We start from the raw sequence: 16,889 nt of genomic DNA on the forward strand, positions 1-16,889 counted from the left end.
ACATAGAGGTTGCTAAGCTAACGTACACTGTGTGATGTTTGGCATTTAGACAACTCACACCTGTGTTGACACTGACAGCTACGTGGCCCTGGGGGACAATAACGCAATAGTGGTCAAAACAAGCGACATTTTAATGTAAATAACAACGTGCTTTTTAACTTCATTTTAAGTCAGCATGAGGGATTTGAGGCTTGATTGAACATTTTATTAACAGATTACAGAAGAGAATGGGTATAGTCCAAGGAAGGTCAATCCAAAAACGGTAGAGCATAAAACCAGAAAAAGCACTAAGACTTAATAGTTTACATCAGGGTCCTCAATTTTCAATTCATCAAGACATTTAAATATACAAACATACTACATCAATGTTTTATGTAAAACACAATTTTAGATCAGTAGTATCGCCTAACGTTACTGTTCATCCTGTTGATGTTCATAATCATGTAACTTCTGTTCTGCCTATACTAGAATAACTGGTTTAAAGAAAGGGTACACTGGCCTCGGTTACATGCACAAAATGTATTCAGAATGAATGTATTCAGAATGAATGAATTCATTCCGAACAGAGATTCATACCCAACTGGAACCTGAATACAAGTATTCCTATTCCTCAATTGTTTACATGACTAAAGCATTAATTCAGAATATAACTTTGGACTATAGAGATGGCCAACCCATAACCGCTATCCGTTAAGAAATGAATAAACGACAAACACTAACAGCTATTAACTGATAAAATAAAATAAAAATATATTTTGAAGCGCAGAGTCCCTGATACCACCCAAAACAACCCAGAACTAAACTAGAACTGCACTCTGTCGAGTGCCTATACTTGCTTGTTGAAATGAAATGAAATGATACTATATTACTATATTTACCCAGGGTATCTGGGCTAAGCTCAAGAACTTGTTTCCAGCCAGGCCCTGCTCATAGAACATTTCATCGTAGTGGTTCAATGCCTTGTTCAAGGGCACTTCAGCGGTGGTAATTTTACCGTGTCGGACCGCTGATTCGAACTGGCGACCTTCCGGTATCAAGACCGCTCCGCAATCCGTTCGGCCACCGCTGCCACAAGTAGGCCATAAATGGCCTACTAGTGCGCAAGCAGAGCGCACAAGTATTGTCAACCGCTACAAACTGTCAAATCTCAGCTTCTCTGTGAAAGAACGTTTGAAATATTGAATTATTAGGTTTAGCTATTTGCTACGTACCTAGTTTTTGGAGGTAAAAAAGTAGTATTGTGAAGTATGGTAAAAGTTTCTATCTATAAAAGAAATACAGTTCTATCTAGAATACAGCTCTATGACTTAAGTATTTACCTGTCTGACACTATTTTGAGATCTGTTGAAGAACATGAAGGTAATTCTATTTAAGAATTTCAAATTCATTCTTTCGTTACGTAATTAACAACAATCAATTACGTAATGTTGTAATTAATATGGATGAGTGACGGCTTTCGATGGTGACTGCGTCAGGCACCCAGAACTTGAGGCAAGTAAATTGACCCTATGGGAGCCAACCCAGGGCAAAGCCAGGAGGGGAAAGAAGTGTACCACCGCCTATATAGCTGTGGCGCAACACTTGGCTGACAACACTGCAGAGCTCAAGAACCTGATGTTGGATAGGAAATTGTGGAGGGCAGCGATCCAGGAATCCCGAGTTGGTGTTGGCTAGACCTCACTCTCGCAGCAACTAACTAACTAATCCATTCATTCATTCCGAATGAATTTCTGCATGTAAATGGGGCCAATGTGTATGAGTGGACTTTAAACAGATCTTGCATAAGATCATAGAGCAGACCCTTTACATTTTGACGGGTAAGCAAACAGCTGAGGTTTGTGGTTGTGTTTCATTTAGGTGCATTCTTAACTTTCTCCACAGCTGTACAGTTAACTAACTTCATCCAGGCACCCATAAACGCCTAAAAATGAAACACCCACCACAGTATCCCTGTCAATCAAATGATAATTCTGAGACCCGGGCCTTGTGGGAAGAGTTTTGTCTATGAGCTCTATTACAGATTTGTATCAAGGTAGATAGGTTTATATGGTTTCACCGGTAACCGGGACAGTGCATAGGCACATGACAAATGGTGCATTTCATATAGCGCCTTTAACCAAGGCGCTTTCCATAGATTTCATTCACACACACATTCATACACCAATGGTGGAGGAAACCATGCAAGGCTACAAATCTGCTCATTGGGAGCAATTTGGGTTTCAAAGTCTTGCTCAAGGACACTTTGACACAAAATCGGGGTGAGCCTGGGATTGAAATGGGAACCTTCCGGTTCCCAACTGGCAACTATCCCTGAGCCACTGCCGCCTGATATTTCTGGCCACCTTTTTGTCTCCACCAGGCCGAAGGCATGGGGAGAGAGTATGTTTTGCACTCCGTCCGTCCGTGTGTCCTTCCTTCCGTCCGTCCGTCCTTCCGTCCGTCCGTTATCAGCTAATCTCCGGCACCGTTGGCCCGATCTATGCCAAACTGTGCACACACACTCCCTGGATGCCAACGACGAACCTCTGCCCCACATATTCCTCAACGGCCTGTTATAGCGCCACCATGAGGCCGATTTAGGCAAAACACATTTCTGTAGATAACTCGTACACATTTTATCCATACATCACACAATTCGGTATACACTATCTCCATAGTCATGTGATCAACACGGATCTGCACCATTTCCCATCTTCCATCCTGATTGGCTAAGATTTGCTTCCAAAGCTCACATGATTGGTCCGTTTCGAACAAAATGCCACAAATCACAAACGCGGTGTCCAATTTCCATGAAATTATACACACATTTCCACTAGGCCGAGGATGACATGCCACTATTTTTTCCCCCAAATCAGCCTCACGGTGGCGCTATAACAGGCCAATTCCTGTTTTACCTATAACTGCATCGATCTGTATACAACTTATGTATGCGCACTCCCTAGAGGCCATGGAAAAACAGTTTCCCTGCATCCCTCCACATCTGCCGGTTATAGCGCCACCATGAGGCCGATTTCTGCAAAACACATTGTTTATGTTAGTCGCACAGATTTCATCCAAATCTCACGCAAATCGGTACACATGATCTCTGTAGTCATGAGATCAAGACGAGCCTGTTGGATTTCTCAGATTCTACACTGATTATCTAAGATTGCCTTCCAAAGTTTTCAGGAGTAGCCCGTTTTGTACAAAATGCTGCACATGTCCTGCTCATCCAGAATTCTATCCTCAGAGATGCTATGAGTGATCTGGCTCTGCATTTCCTCAACAAAATGAAGAATGAAGACATTTTTTGCAACAAACAAACAAACAAAACAACATGTTTATATTACTCCTAAACATTTTTCCAAACATCACACACTCCTGGTGGAGACCTGTGCCCAGAAGGGCACTTTTTCTAGTTTTCTTTCTTTCTTTGAACACTGGTCACCTCTTGGCCAAGTAATCCGAAACACATTTGTTTGTGTTGACGTTTTGAGTAATAATAATGTTACAAATTACAATTTCTCAAAGTAATTTTCACGTGCCTTAGTGGAATGGGATGCACATGCAGATCCGACACACCAAAGGTCTGACATGCGGAAATCACACATCGCTCCCGACAATGTGTTGGTCCGACATGCGTTGCGCCGTGCTTGCCGTTAGGGTTAGGTTAGGGTTTGGGTAGGGTGTCGGTCTAATGCCAGTCAGACCAATAGTATGTTAAAACTAAAGCCTGTACCCAGTGGAATTGCAGGTTCGAGACCTAGTGCATGTAGTGTGATTTGCCTGTTATGATGATTTAGATTTTGTCTGGAGTTATGCTTGATGCAGTGATGGCCTACAACTACAAGGCACAAGCCTTAAGGCAACAGCGAGTGAGTTGTTGGACTTGTCTATCTCTCCCCTCCCCAAGGAATTAGGAGTTACAATGTCCTCCCTCCTCTTGTTTTTAAAGTCCATAAAATGAATAAATATGACAGACGGTTCAATCTTCGTAGCCACAAGCCACAACAACAATGTGTTCTCCCTCTGCCTGATTTGTTCCATTTTCATGCCATCCATATGCCTTATTTATACTGGGCCTTGTTGTGCAGCGAACATACTGTTGCTGATCTACAAGCTCACTCACAGTCACAACACGAGGGAGAGCAAGTGCATTTTCCGGCAGTGGCATCAGCCGCGGAGTGTCCGCAGCAGGCAACAATTTGTGTTTCTCGGCGCCATCATTCCGACACCCTACCCCTAACCTTAACCGCAAGCACGAGGCTACACATGTCAGACCAACACACTGCACCTTCCCTGGCAGATGATGCCCCGGCAGTTGCGGCGTGTGGAGCGGCAGCCGCGAAACAGAGCATCAGTCTTCCCCGGCAGATGGCGTCCCTCCCCCCGGCAGCGCTGCGGCTGTTACCGGCAGTTGCGGCGTCTGGAGCGGCGGCCCGACACTGCTGCGGAACGGAGCTGTCATAATCCACCCACCTTCCCGGCAGCTGGCGCCCCTCCCCCGGGCAGTGCCACGTCTCATTGCCGCTGCCGGACAATGCATGCGCTCCTTCTCCACAACACATCACACTGTAATACATGAGCTTGTAGGTAGGCTATTTTTTGTAAATCAGTCACACTGAAAACCACTTGATCCGAGAAAGCTTTTATTAGCAGTCCAAAATGTATACACCATCTAAATGCTTTGTACAGTACAGCTCAACTTAATCAAACTGTTGCCTATTCCTTGTCTAGATAGCTTCCAAATGTTTGCTTTTTTTGACGGGCCACGCCCGAAGGGCCTATGGTCATCATTGCATTTGTTTATTTTTCTCTTGTTCCGCCAAATATTGCAGTTCTGGTTTAACCGTGCAGTTGTTTTTTGCGAAACTTGGCAATATGGTAGAGGGCTATGCCAAACGGTGAAGACGCAAAGCCCACAAGCATTGGCCAAAGGGTGGCGCTAAAGCACTCAATTGAAAATGCAAACTTTGAACAGGTATACTGTAGCTCATGAACCATTTGACCGTCGGCAATAAAACTTCGATACACACATACACATGCGTCTTCTCATGCCGAACAACTTTCGTATTCTGACTTTTGACCTCTGACATTTTCGATCACCCACTATTTTGAATTATGAATAATTTCTTCTGTCGGTGCTCCAGGCCAAACAGTGCAGTCGTTTTTTACGAAATGCACATCAGCAATATGGTAGAGGGCCATGTCACCCTGCTTAGACACGAGGTATGACCCGGGGTGTGCACTGTGCAGTGCCGAGTGGCAACATTTCCAGAGAAGCGAAAAACCACAAATATCCATCTGCGTGTGTGTGTGTGTGGAGGACGCACCGAATTGCGTTGTGTGTGTGTGTATGCATCGCCTTCCCTGATTGGCTAACTTTAACCTGGCTCGTCGGCTTCATAGATTGGTGAAGCTTCGGGTAAGGTATGTGCCAGTCTAAGTGTTAATAAGCATCTTGGCCGATTAAATTGCGCCCCGGGATGACTGTGCTTTGAGGCGAGCGTTCTGGTATTCAATGTTCTTTGGTGGTCTAGCTGTTAGCAAAACAAGTCCTGACCTGGACAGACAGACACACATACAGACACTCCTACCTGAGCTACAGAGCCACACTGTAAAGCTTTTTGTATGTTGAACATAATGTTATTTTGCCAAGGACAAGCCCAAGAGTGTTACTGCACTGTATGTACAGGGAAAACCTGCATTAATTAACAATAATGTCTCAGTGGACAATATATAACAGATGCAATAGCTGCATTACTGCAACTGCACACAAGTGTGCTATTCCCCCCCAAAAATAGATTTTGGCATTTGATAATGCATGCCAAGCAAACAGAAATAGGGCCTACCCTTAGCACTTGACTCTGTGCTTTCTGTCAATATCGAACTTTGGACTTTGAGTGCATTTCTCAACACAGTGGAAGAGTACCAACCAAGAAAGAAGGGTTGTGCATGCATGGCTGCATGCTTTATATGGAACGTGCTCTAGCTGTGCACCAGACAGTGTCATGTGGCAGGTCTCAGAGCAGTGGCAATAACCCTGGCAGTGTGTTTGAAGAGCAGATAGCAGCGAGCAAGATGTGTGTCATGTTCCCCCGGTTCTAGAGGGCTGCATAACCAGACTATCAATGACAAACATAAGGCTCCACACAAGCTCTCTTATCTGGGCCTGCCATGAGCCAGCTAGCTAGCTATCTTCCCCCCTGCAATGCAGTGTTTAGGAAATGGAGGAGGAGGGAGACACATTTTAATCCAGACAGACTATTTCATTGGCTCTTGCACCAGCTCCTTGGTTTTACTCTCCTACCGTCTGTGTTTGATTGCCAGATTATCTTTGACCTAGGATATATTTATAGACACGGATGGATATATCCATGATGGAGATATTACCGATGCTTCGTTGGTTCGTTGGTTGCCTAATTCAAAACGAGGCTCGTCTCAAAGTGACTTGTTGATAATTATATGACCACCATAAGTACATTCTTAGCTGGATTTTTCCAATATGGATAAAATAAATCTGAAATGTAATTAAACTTGCATGTAATGCTGGAACTCTAATTATGAAAGCATACATAACCTAGGACAGGTGTATGTACATGCATTAATTTGTCCCCATTTTTTTTAGTGTGTGATGATTTAAAAATCACACCCGTGTGAAGTTCAAGTGAGGGGCGCTCTTATCATCATACAGCATCTCATTCTGGCCAATCACAATTTGCGTCCTCACTTCTGTCTTCACTTTTCTGCCCTCACTTTTAGCTTCAATATGTACTTTGCTCAGCCAATCAAATCATCGCTATGGGGTGATCAGTCAATCACAAGCCAATGTTTGTGTTCACACAAACCCGGAAAGCTGGGCATAGCAGGGGCTAGCGCTCCTCAATAATTTCAGACAACTCTTGTGACATTGGAAATGGAAGGGGTGTTTTGAATGAATGGGATCTGACCCACCACCTGCCAAACAGTCAAATATAGCCTACACTGTGAGACAGCCGCCACTATAAGCCTGGTCAATCAGAGAGTCCCTGCCTGCTTTTCACTTTTTGCATGGTTTCCTCTGATTGTGCATTACATTCACCCATTCATACATCGCTGTAACAGCGATGTATGAATGGGTGAATGTAATGCACAATCTATGTAAAACGCTTAAGATAAAAAGCGAAAGCGCTATATAAATGCACCATTTACCTGCAAATGTTTTGTTTGGCTTCGTTGTCATGGAGTTCAAATCGTAAATGGTGCATTTATATAGTGTCTTATCCAAGGCGCTTTACATAGATTCTGCATTACAATCACCCATTCACACACACATTCATACACCGATGGTGGCGGAAATCATGCAAGGCACCAACCAGCACATCAGGAGCAATTAGGGGTTCAGTGTCTTGCTCAAGGACACTTCGACACTAAATCTGGGGGAGCCCGGGTTTGAACTGGCAACCTTACGGTTACCTTGCGGTTACCATCTGGCCACTACCCCTGAGCCACCACCACAGTTTAGGTTGATGATACCACCGGCAGTGGGCGCTAAGGTTGGGCGATATGCCAATCTTTTTCAATCGCCCATCGTCTGTCCAAAAATCGTCGATGGACGATATATTCGTGTCATAAAAGTAAAGTGAGAACAGCTCACTACAGGTCGCAAAAAAGCCAGATCTACAAGCTCTCAAGGCGCCGCGTCCTGCCTGTTTTTGCAGCGCCGTTCGCTATGCGTTGAGAGCTTGTAGATCCGTCTATTTTTGCAGCGCAGTGCGCAGCCAGGGTAACAAAATAAAAAATAAGTTACAGGTGGAGATGAAGTGAAGTTGGAACGGGCAAGCAGCTGAAAGCCAAGCTAACATCACAACCACTGGCTGGTGACAGTGTTGTTAGCCGCATCAACATGTAGCCTGCCCTGGTAACTTCTCCTCCTCCCCGGAGAACTCTTGCCTCCCCGCACCGTCGGAGGCTCGGAGCGCTGCTGCTGATCCGCAAGCTCTCAAGGCATCGCGTCCTGCCTGTTTTTGCAGCGCCGTTCGCTACGCGTTGAGAGCTTGTAGATCTGTCTATTTTTGCAGCGCTGGTGTCGGGGTTCGTTCACGAAAAATAACCTAGATTACAGGCGGAGATGAAGTTCAATCAGTGGGTTGAATCAGTAGCTACACGCTAAGCGCTAAGCTAACGATCCCCGAGCCTACACTAACACTAGCAGCCTGTTTTTTATTTTCCCCCGACTTCACGGGTAGCGCATTGGGATTGTGATGAGACACGAGACAGCAGTGTGCATTCTGTTGTGACTGTATGTTATTAAACTGCATGGGTCTGGACTCCGGAGCATAAACAACATGTAGGCTAGTAGCCTCCCTCGGCTCGGTCCCTCCCAGCCTTTACTCTGGCTGCCAGAGTGTTCCCCGATGCTGCGGTGCGGGGACTGGGAGCATTATAACGGGAGGAGGGGTTTTCCACCCGGCCGCTGTTACTACTTTGCTGGCCCAAATTGATTCACATGTTGCTCACACTTTACAGGTTAATTGGGCTAATATTTTGCAAAAGAAAATAATCGCCCCGAAAAATCGCCTAATAAAAATATTCGGCTATTGGTCTCGTACATTCGCGATTGACGATAGATTTGTATCGTCACCCAACCCTAGTGGGCGCGGAGACCGCTGGGTCTGCATGGTTCCTTCTTACTAGTGAACTGAGTCGGGCTGGGCCAGGCTGGGGTTGAGCAGCGTGAGCCAGACATGGAGATCCTTCCTTTAAGACAGGGGCCAGGATGCGGCGCTTGTGCTTTTGTGCTTACTAGGAACCTCCAGTTTTCCCACAGTCACGTGAGTGCTGCTGACTGAGTGAAAGGAGCCTTTGTGGAGTGGCTTTAGGCCCTTCTTACAGAACGGGAGCCTGACTGGTTGTGAGACGATTAGAAAGTAGCTATGCTGCTGTCGCACTCATTTTTATACAAGACGTCAATCACACACACACAGTTGCTGGCCATTCTGTTTGAGTTGGGGGATATGTGTCTTGCTCAGGGACACTTTGACACACAGGCCGAGGCTGGGAGGCGAACCGGTGACCTTCTCATTACCAGTAGGCCTCTCTACACCCTAAGCTACGGCTTCCCCAAATAATATATGTGGGCCTCTTGTGATTGATTGCATGGATACTCTTGTTTCCTCACTGCTTTGGTGCACGGCTTGGGGTGACCCAAGAACTATATGGTTGGCACATACCACATAATGCCGGAAACGAAAGCGAGTCTCCAGTTCGGTTAACTTCCCACTTCCCGGGAAGACGGACCACACACTGTACACATCTATCTATAACTGCACCAAGTCTCGGTGTGTACGTGTGTACGTCTGTAATCCACATAACTTGAAAACCATTCGCCCAACCAACTTCAAATTCGACACACGTGTTCCACACACCGCACACAGTGCCCGCTGGTGTCGAGTCCATCGGATAGCCGGTTGTCCAGAACCAGCACAAAAGCCTCTGCCCGGAAAAGCAAGGAGATAGATAAATAAATACTGGGTGTGTCGTTGTACACCAGACAGATTTATAATAAGATAATTAAATAAATACCATTGGTTTTTATAATATAAAAACCAATACATAAACGTATAGTATAATAATAAATAATACATTTGGATGCACCCTGCTCTGTATACAATATATAATATAATTCTAAATTAAATATGTTCAGTATATCTGACTTGCCATGTTGTGCAGCGATGCATCGCAGTGCAGTGATGCATCGCAATGCATCGTCGAATGGAATCGTCAGCTGGTGAATCGTGATCGAATTGAATCGTAAGGGCAGTGCCAATTTACACCTTTTGGGTGACATTGTCACAGATTCTGTGAATCTTCGACACTTGTTTCTTTTGTAGCATGATGCGGCTCCGGCCTTATCAGTTTGAGTGTGTTCTGTTTACCACGGCCACGGCCATCGTGTTAGAGTTTGGAGGATAAGCATACGGTTTCGCGTTTGAGTGATATCGTTTCGATGTCGTTGTATTGGGGCCCTGTCGAGCAGCAGGGCTGGGTTACTGCAACAGGAGCCAGTCGGATGTACCGGAGGCCGGGAGCACCCCTTTTGTTTTTGTTCTCTCCGCTGTCGTGCTCCCGCTGAGACTCTGTCCACTCCTTCCAATCAGCACCTCGTGCTTCCATTTCACTCCTCGGCTGTCTGTCTCCCTGTTATACCTTCTTATACCAGTCTTATACTGTACCATCAGCCACTCCGACAGTTAGTCCTGTCAAGGTTCAAGGTTTCTTTATCCCATTCTGGGCACGAACCCCTTTTGGTGTTTTAAGCATTGTTATGCTTTAGCTGTTGAAAAATAGCAGATCTACAAGCTCATAGTGCGGCACCGAGTGCCGCGCTATGAACTTGTAGGTCTGCTATTTTTGAAAATCTTTGAATATTGTATATTCTTTCAGAGCGAACGTTTTTAACTCAAATCTTTGCTTCTGGGGGGTCCCTGAAACTACATATTTTCAGATGGGGGTCGGCGGCCAATTACATATAATTCTAGGGGTCCTTGACATGAAATAGTTTGAGAACCACTGACATAGAAAGATAGGTTTTTAACTGTCAGGATTTAGAAGGCATTTGTAGAATCGTCCTCAGGTCTAAATGGGTTATTTCAAGTCATGATTACATATTTATTGTTGACGATTAATTGTCACACTAAATAATTGCGATTAACGATTTAATAGTGTTTTTGTGCATTGAACATTGGAATGTTACAATTTGCTCTAGTACAGTAACTATAATATAGAAATAGAATAGAATGGTCCCGACTCCCCACCTCTTTTTTTTTTTTCACATTATGTGTGTATAATATATATGCATTGCACATAGGTCAAATTCATCCTCTGCTTTTACCCATTCTATCATAACTAGGACCAGTGAGCAGCCATTCCAACACTCGGGAACAATTTGAAGAGTCTTGCTCAGGGACACCATAGAGTATTAAAAGGATAGAGACTGAACCTGAGTGATAGCCCCCCCCCCCGCTATTCATTTCAGTGGAAGTTGCTCAGTGGCGTTTTGAAGCACCCGGAAGACGGAAGTGCAAACGAGCGCTCAATGTTAAACCCCAGCTGCACGGGGTTTCCTCGTCATAACTCCACGGGTCCGCCTGCAGTCCCCGCTCTTACCACTAGGGAGTGCCTCAACATTGGAGAGCCTCACTGGGGGCTTGAGGGACACACATCGACACATAAGCCGTTTCGCAGATACCGCCATCTTGAATACAGCGCAGTGCATTGTGGGTAGGCGCGCCGCAAAGCAGTCTGGGGTGGAAAGGGACCAGGAAGTGTCTAGCCCATTGTAGTAGGGGAGCCTATCAATCAAATTTTGATGCCCGTGATTTTGGAATGTTAATTTTTGGAGACAGGTATATCTTGATTCTTGGGGTTACCAGAATGCCAAAAAAACATGTCTCCAATTTTTTATGTCAGGTTTAGCATGTTTAATTAGCATAATTAGCTAATAAATTGTCAAAAACGGAAATGGCAATAACTTTGCTTCTAGGTAACTTATAAAGGTGATCTAAGAGTCTGAGTCCATGTTTGTGATGTCCAGATATTCATCTGTTACCATTGTGAAGTCATACAACCTTTCCTAATTAGCATAATTGCCATACATTATGCAAAAACGAGGTGAACATCAGCAAATTGCTGCATGTTTTACTTTTAGTCAACTTTGAAAGCTTCTCACAGACTTCAAGTGTATGTTTACAACTCCAGGAATAATTATCATCCTACGAATAAATCATGCAACCTTTTGTCTATGTAATAATTATGTAATAATCACACCAAAACCAGAAATAGCTGTATTTCTTTGCTTTAAGTTAATTAATACGCATGATCTTACAGACAGTGTAAGTCTGTTTGCATGTCTAGAAAATATTAGAAGCGACCTCGCACTAAAGGGCTGGGCGAGTGCTGGTGCTTTGGAATGGGGGGTCAGATCAACATATCTGCCTGGGTCATGACAGACTGCTGGGCGAGTGCTGGTGCTTTGGCATGGGGGGTCAGATCAACATATGGAATGTATTCTGAACTGGCCATATATGGAGCGTGTCTTGAGTGTACAGGGTTTGATGAGGTCAGATCAACATATGGAATGTCAGAACAGGTCAGCTCCATATAGAGATCTAATTGAATTTTCGGGCCTGTTGAGAACTAATAACTTTGGGCAGGCCCGTCCATAATTTCCTAAAGGCGACCTGCAGTCGCAAGAAAGAACAATATGGGAAATGGTCACAGAATTATCAGATTGTTTATTCTAATATTTACAGAAAGTTTTGAAAATTGAAGGGTCTCCATCTTCGTCGTCATCGTCAATCCCCAACAGATGTGCCTTGCTTACCACACACCTCTAATCATCTGCCCCACACATGCACATCTCAGAGCAGTTCAAATTTTAGATCGACAAGAACAATGTGATATGCACTGTGATTTCTTGCAGACACATTTGATCAGTTGGGTAATGGTGGCTGGGCCGTGGGTATCCCGTGTTGTGACTGGCACCAGTTGAGCTCCCTCAGCCTCCCATTCATATTCAGTTGCTGGTGGCATCTGTGGGTTAGGTACGTGCTGCGTCAGAACTGAGCCTTTTTGTAGCTCATAGTATATACAGTAGCAACTGCAGATACCACCTCCACAGGACACCTGTTTAGACCTGGCCAACAGGTTAAATTCCCTGGAGCTGTCTGATCAGCTCCAGAGACGGCATGGAACCCTGGTAAGGCTGAAGTCCTCGTTTTACCCAGTGCCTGCACTACTGGCTCCAGCGATGATACGTTTTTTGTTCCCCACACCGGTGATGAAATAGATGTCCTTGCACAGCTGATGGTACCGTCGTATTGTAAGAACAAAGACATCAGTGTCAGGGGACTCAATGTAGAGCTGTGTTGCCCCTCTTCGGACAGCATCCAGGCTGTGCAGGATTATCCTTGTGTCAGCCTCTTCCTGTACGCTGTGGAGATGTTTGAGTGGACAGCCTGCCTTGACGTGATTATAAAAACATTGGGTTTCACCTGTGTTGGAGGGCTTTCTTAGCAAGATAAGACAGTCAGCTCATCTTTGGTGCTGATACCTGACAAGAACTGTTTTTCTGACACTTCCCTATCGGTGTGTTGTCTTCCACATGATAAGTGGTAGGGGCCCGGGGCTTTCCACCCTGGCGTCGGTCAAATACTACATGGATCTCACTATGTTCTTTGGTCTTCCTGTCCAGTGTGGCTATGGAGTGGTCAGCTTACTGGGAACATGTCTTGATCCATGGTGGCTTTCCCATTGCCTGTACCAATGCCATTCCATCTATGACAGTTACACTCTTAGCTGGAAGGGTACAACTGTCAAAAAAGATTGAAGCATTTGTTTGCCAGCTGTACGAGCCCGGTACAAATCCTGTGGATGTTGATGAGCTCAGGTGGAGGTTATTCACAAAGAAACAATTAGAAGCCGAGAAGCTGCCACCTACACAAGCAGCATTAAATCAAGCCATTACCCATGCATATTATCAGGCAATGGTATGGGATCAGGACCACGTACCTAACCCACAGATGCCACCAGAAACTAAAAATGGATGGGAGGCTGAGGGAGATCAACTGGTGCCAGTCACAACACGGGATACCCACGGCCCAGCCACCATTACCCAACTGATAAAATGTGTCTGCAAGAAATCACAGTGCATATCACATTGTTCTTATCGATCTCAAAATTTTAACTGCTCTGAGATGTGCATGTGTAGGGCCGATGATTAGAGGTGTGTGGTAATGTAAACAAGGCACATCTGTTGGGGATTGACGATGACGAAGACCCTTCAATTAAATGTGTTTTCAAAACTTTCTGTAAATATTAGAATAAAAATCATGTGATAATTCTGTGACCATTTCTCATATTGTTCTTTCTTTTATGAGGGATATATATATATATATATATATATATATATATATATATATATATATATATATATATAGCTAATAATGGAAAGGTTGCATATCCTAGTTATGGAAAGAGAATATTTTCTAGACATGCAAACAGACTTACTATCTGTAAGATCACATTTATTAATTAACTTAAAGCAACGAAATATAGCTATTTCTGGTTTTGGTGTGATTATTACATAATTATTACATAGACAAAAGGTTGCATGATTTATTCATAGGATGATAATTATTCCTGGAGTTGTAAACATACACATGGAGTCTGTGAGAAGCTTTCAAAGTTGACTAAAAGTAAAACATGCAGCAATTTGCTGATGTTCACCTCGTTTTTGCATAATTTATGGAAATTATGCTAATTAGGAAAGCTTGTATGACTTCACAATGGTAACAGATGCATTTCTGGACATCACAAACATGGACTCAGACTCTTAGATCACCTTTATAAGTTACCTAGAAGCAAAGTTATTGCCATTTCCGTTTTTGACAATTTATTAGCTAATTATGCTAATTAAACATGCTAAACCTGACATAAAAAATTGGAGACATGTTTTTTTGGCATTCTGGTAACCCCAAGAATCAAGATATACCTGTCTCCAAAAATTAACATTCCAAAATCACGGAAAGTGATAGGCTCCCCTACTATTGTGTACATTATGTAGCCCTACGGCGTATCTGAACTTCTCCGTGATTTCCAAATAGAAAAGTATTTTTTGATGAACATAACACATACATGTGCAACAATAATCGGCGTAAGTGGAAGTGGAAATTCATATATTTGTAGAATTGTCGCTAGATTCTGTTATCTTAAGGCTACTTAGTACTGCCTCACTCTGTGTCTGGGTGGACCGTGGATATGTTCTAATAATAAAGTCCCTTATGTCCCTTAATTTTTATTTTTATTTATGTTGCATGCATCGTATTTGTCCTATTGTTGTTCTTTTCTGCTATGGTCAACATTTAAGTACATGTAGTAGTACTGTAGCCGATTGTAATACAATCATAACGTGGGGTTTTCTTCTTTGCTACAGTATGGTCAACATTTTAGAAGTACTGTAGCCTATTGTAATACAATCATAACTAGCGATAGGTTTTCTTTCCTTTTTTGCTATGGTCAACATTTAAGAAGTTCATGTAGTAGTAGCATATTATAATAATTATAATGTTATGTAAGCCAACATTTGGGATTGACAGAGGCAATCTAAAGACATATAGGCTACTGAAATCAATGTTACTTTAATATTTACACACTTTAATTTCAGTTCTGTAATTCTGTTGTTTTAGGTGGTTAATCTAAGCATCTATCTCAGAAGACACTCACTGTGGTTGAAGCAATTATCAACCTGGCCTGGAATCGTACCTGGGACAACCAGGGGCTTTGGCTCCCCAGGCGGCCTCACTAGCCACTCAGCTATGCCCCCCCCACCCCCCACCCCCCAAATGTTCGTTGGGTGTAAAATAAGTGCAAACAATCATTTTGCTTGAACGTTTCTGAGACCGAGAGGTTGTTCAACCTAACCCCATAGTACCTGATGTAGCCCAACCATAATATGTTTTTAACGGAAGTACCTTCGCAAAGATAAGATAAGGAGAGAAGAGGGAAAAACGGCGCAGGGTAGTAGCGGGAGTTTGAGGCAAGGGCAGTAGATGGGAGAAAGGGTGGTGGTTAAGTTTCCATCTAGAGACTCGAGTTCACCACGTAGGTCTAACCCTGAGGCCCTGCGCTGGCCGTGTGTCACCTGAGCACTTCAACCCCGAGGCTCCTCTCCTGCATCGTCATGTTTTATTCAGTGCCAGAGGAGGAGTATTGGAAAATCAGCCACAGTACTGCAGGCCTGCAGTGGCAGCAACCTGAGCAAAACAATCCAACCGAATGTCTGCGCCCCTTCCTGGAGGGTCCTGTCATGTCGACGGTCCCCCCGCAGTAGTGCCAGTGATGGAGCACACCTAGGGCTGTGGACAACTTGACACAGAAGGCCAGAGATTTGACATTCATTATTTAAGATGAGGAAGCGACGCGTGGAGGATGAATTATGCATGTTATATTATGAGGAACTCGCTTGAGCCTCGTCTTGCTCTTCTCAATCCTGCTCACATGCTGCTCTGGTTGACGATAGTAGGACCAGGACATCAAGAAAATGAGTGAAAGTTGATGTGGCTTAGTATAAACCAATGTAAACTAGAATAAAAACAAGGCCTGCAGGGTCCCTCCATTCAAAGCATAGCTATTGTTGTTTGTTTAAAGGCAGGAAATTGAACAGTCGGTTGTGGATAAGCTTCTATTTTTTTGTACAAACATTCCAAAACATTTCTCATTCTTAGAGTACAGCTCTATTGTTGATACACCAGAGCCTTGAGTGGGCCGAGTCTTAAAACTAACCTGTAGCGTACTTTTTTTTTGAGTGGTACAACCACTCCAAGGAACAGCAATGTCCGTGTTCAACTGTGTGTGTGACTATGTGTGTGACCAGTACCAATGAGTACCAAAAGTGGTGCTGTTGTGCCAGAAACAGAGACAGAGAGATAGTATTGCACTGTTGCCTGTTAGAGAGAGAGAGAGGGAGAGAGAGACGATATATATATTGAGTGGCAACACACATGAACGCGGCGCGTGTGTGCATGCGTGCAGCCTACTGTAGTAGCAAAAAAGTAACGTTAGCCTAGCACGTAGCAACACACATGAATGCTGCGTGCATGCATGAACGCGGTGCGTGTGTGTGCGTGCAGCCTACTGTAGTAGCAAAAAAGTAACGTTAGCCTAGCACGTAGCAACACACATGAATGCTGTGTGCGTGCATGAACGCGGTGCGCGTGCATGCACATGTAGTGTGTGCATGAACGCGGTGTGTGTGCGCGTGCGTGCACGCACGTGTGTGCGTGAGACTGGGTCAGTGTGTTCTAACCAGGAGTTTAGTAATGTTAGGCTACACTGGGAAATTCCCAGTGTAGCCTAACAGTGGAATTCCC

At 44.2% G+C, this 16,889-nt stretch overlaps 1 protein-coding gene across 2 annotated transcripts in view; it reads left to right on the forward strand.

Annotated features, from left to right (window-relative positions):
* The window catches only part of marchf5 (membrane-associated ring finger (C3HC4) 5), a 48,755-nt gene that overhangs the window by 523 nt on the left and 31,343 nt on the right, over positions 1-16,889 (forward strand). The gene's annotated exons all lie outside the window — the stretch shown is intronic.

Source organism: Electrona antarctica, assembly GCF_951216825.1.
Source record: "Electrona antarctica genome assembly, chromosome: 10".
In the NCBI taxonomy this organism is placed as follows: domain Eukaryota; kingdom Metazoa; phylum Chordata; class Actinopteri; order Myctophiformes; family Myctophidae; genus Electrona; species Electrona antarctica.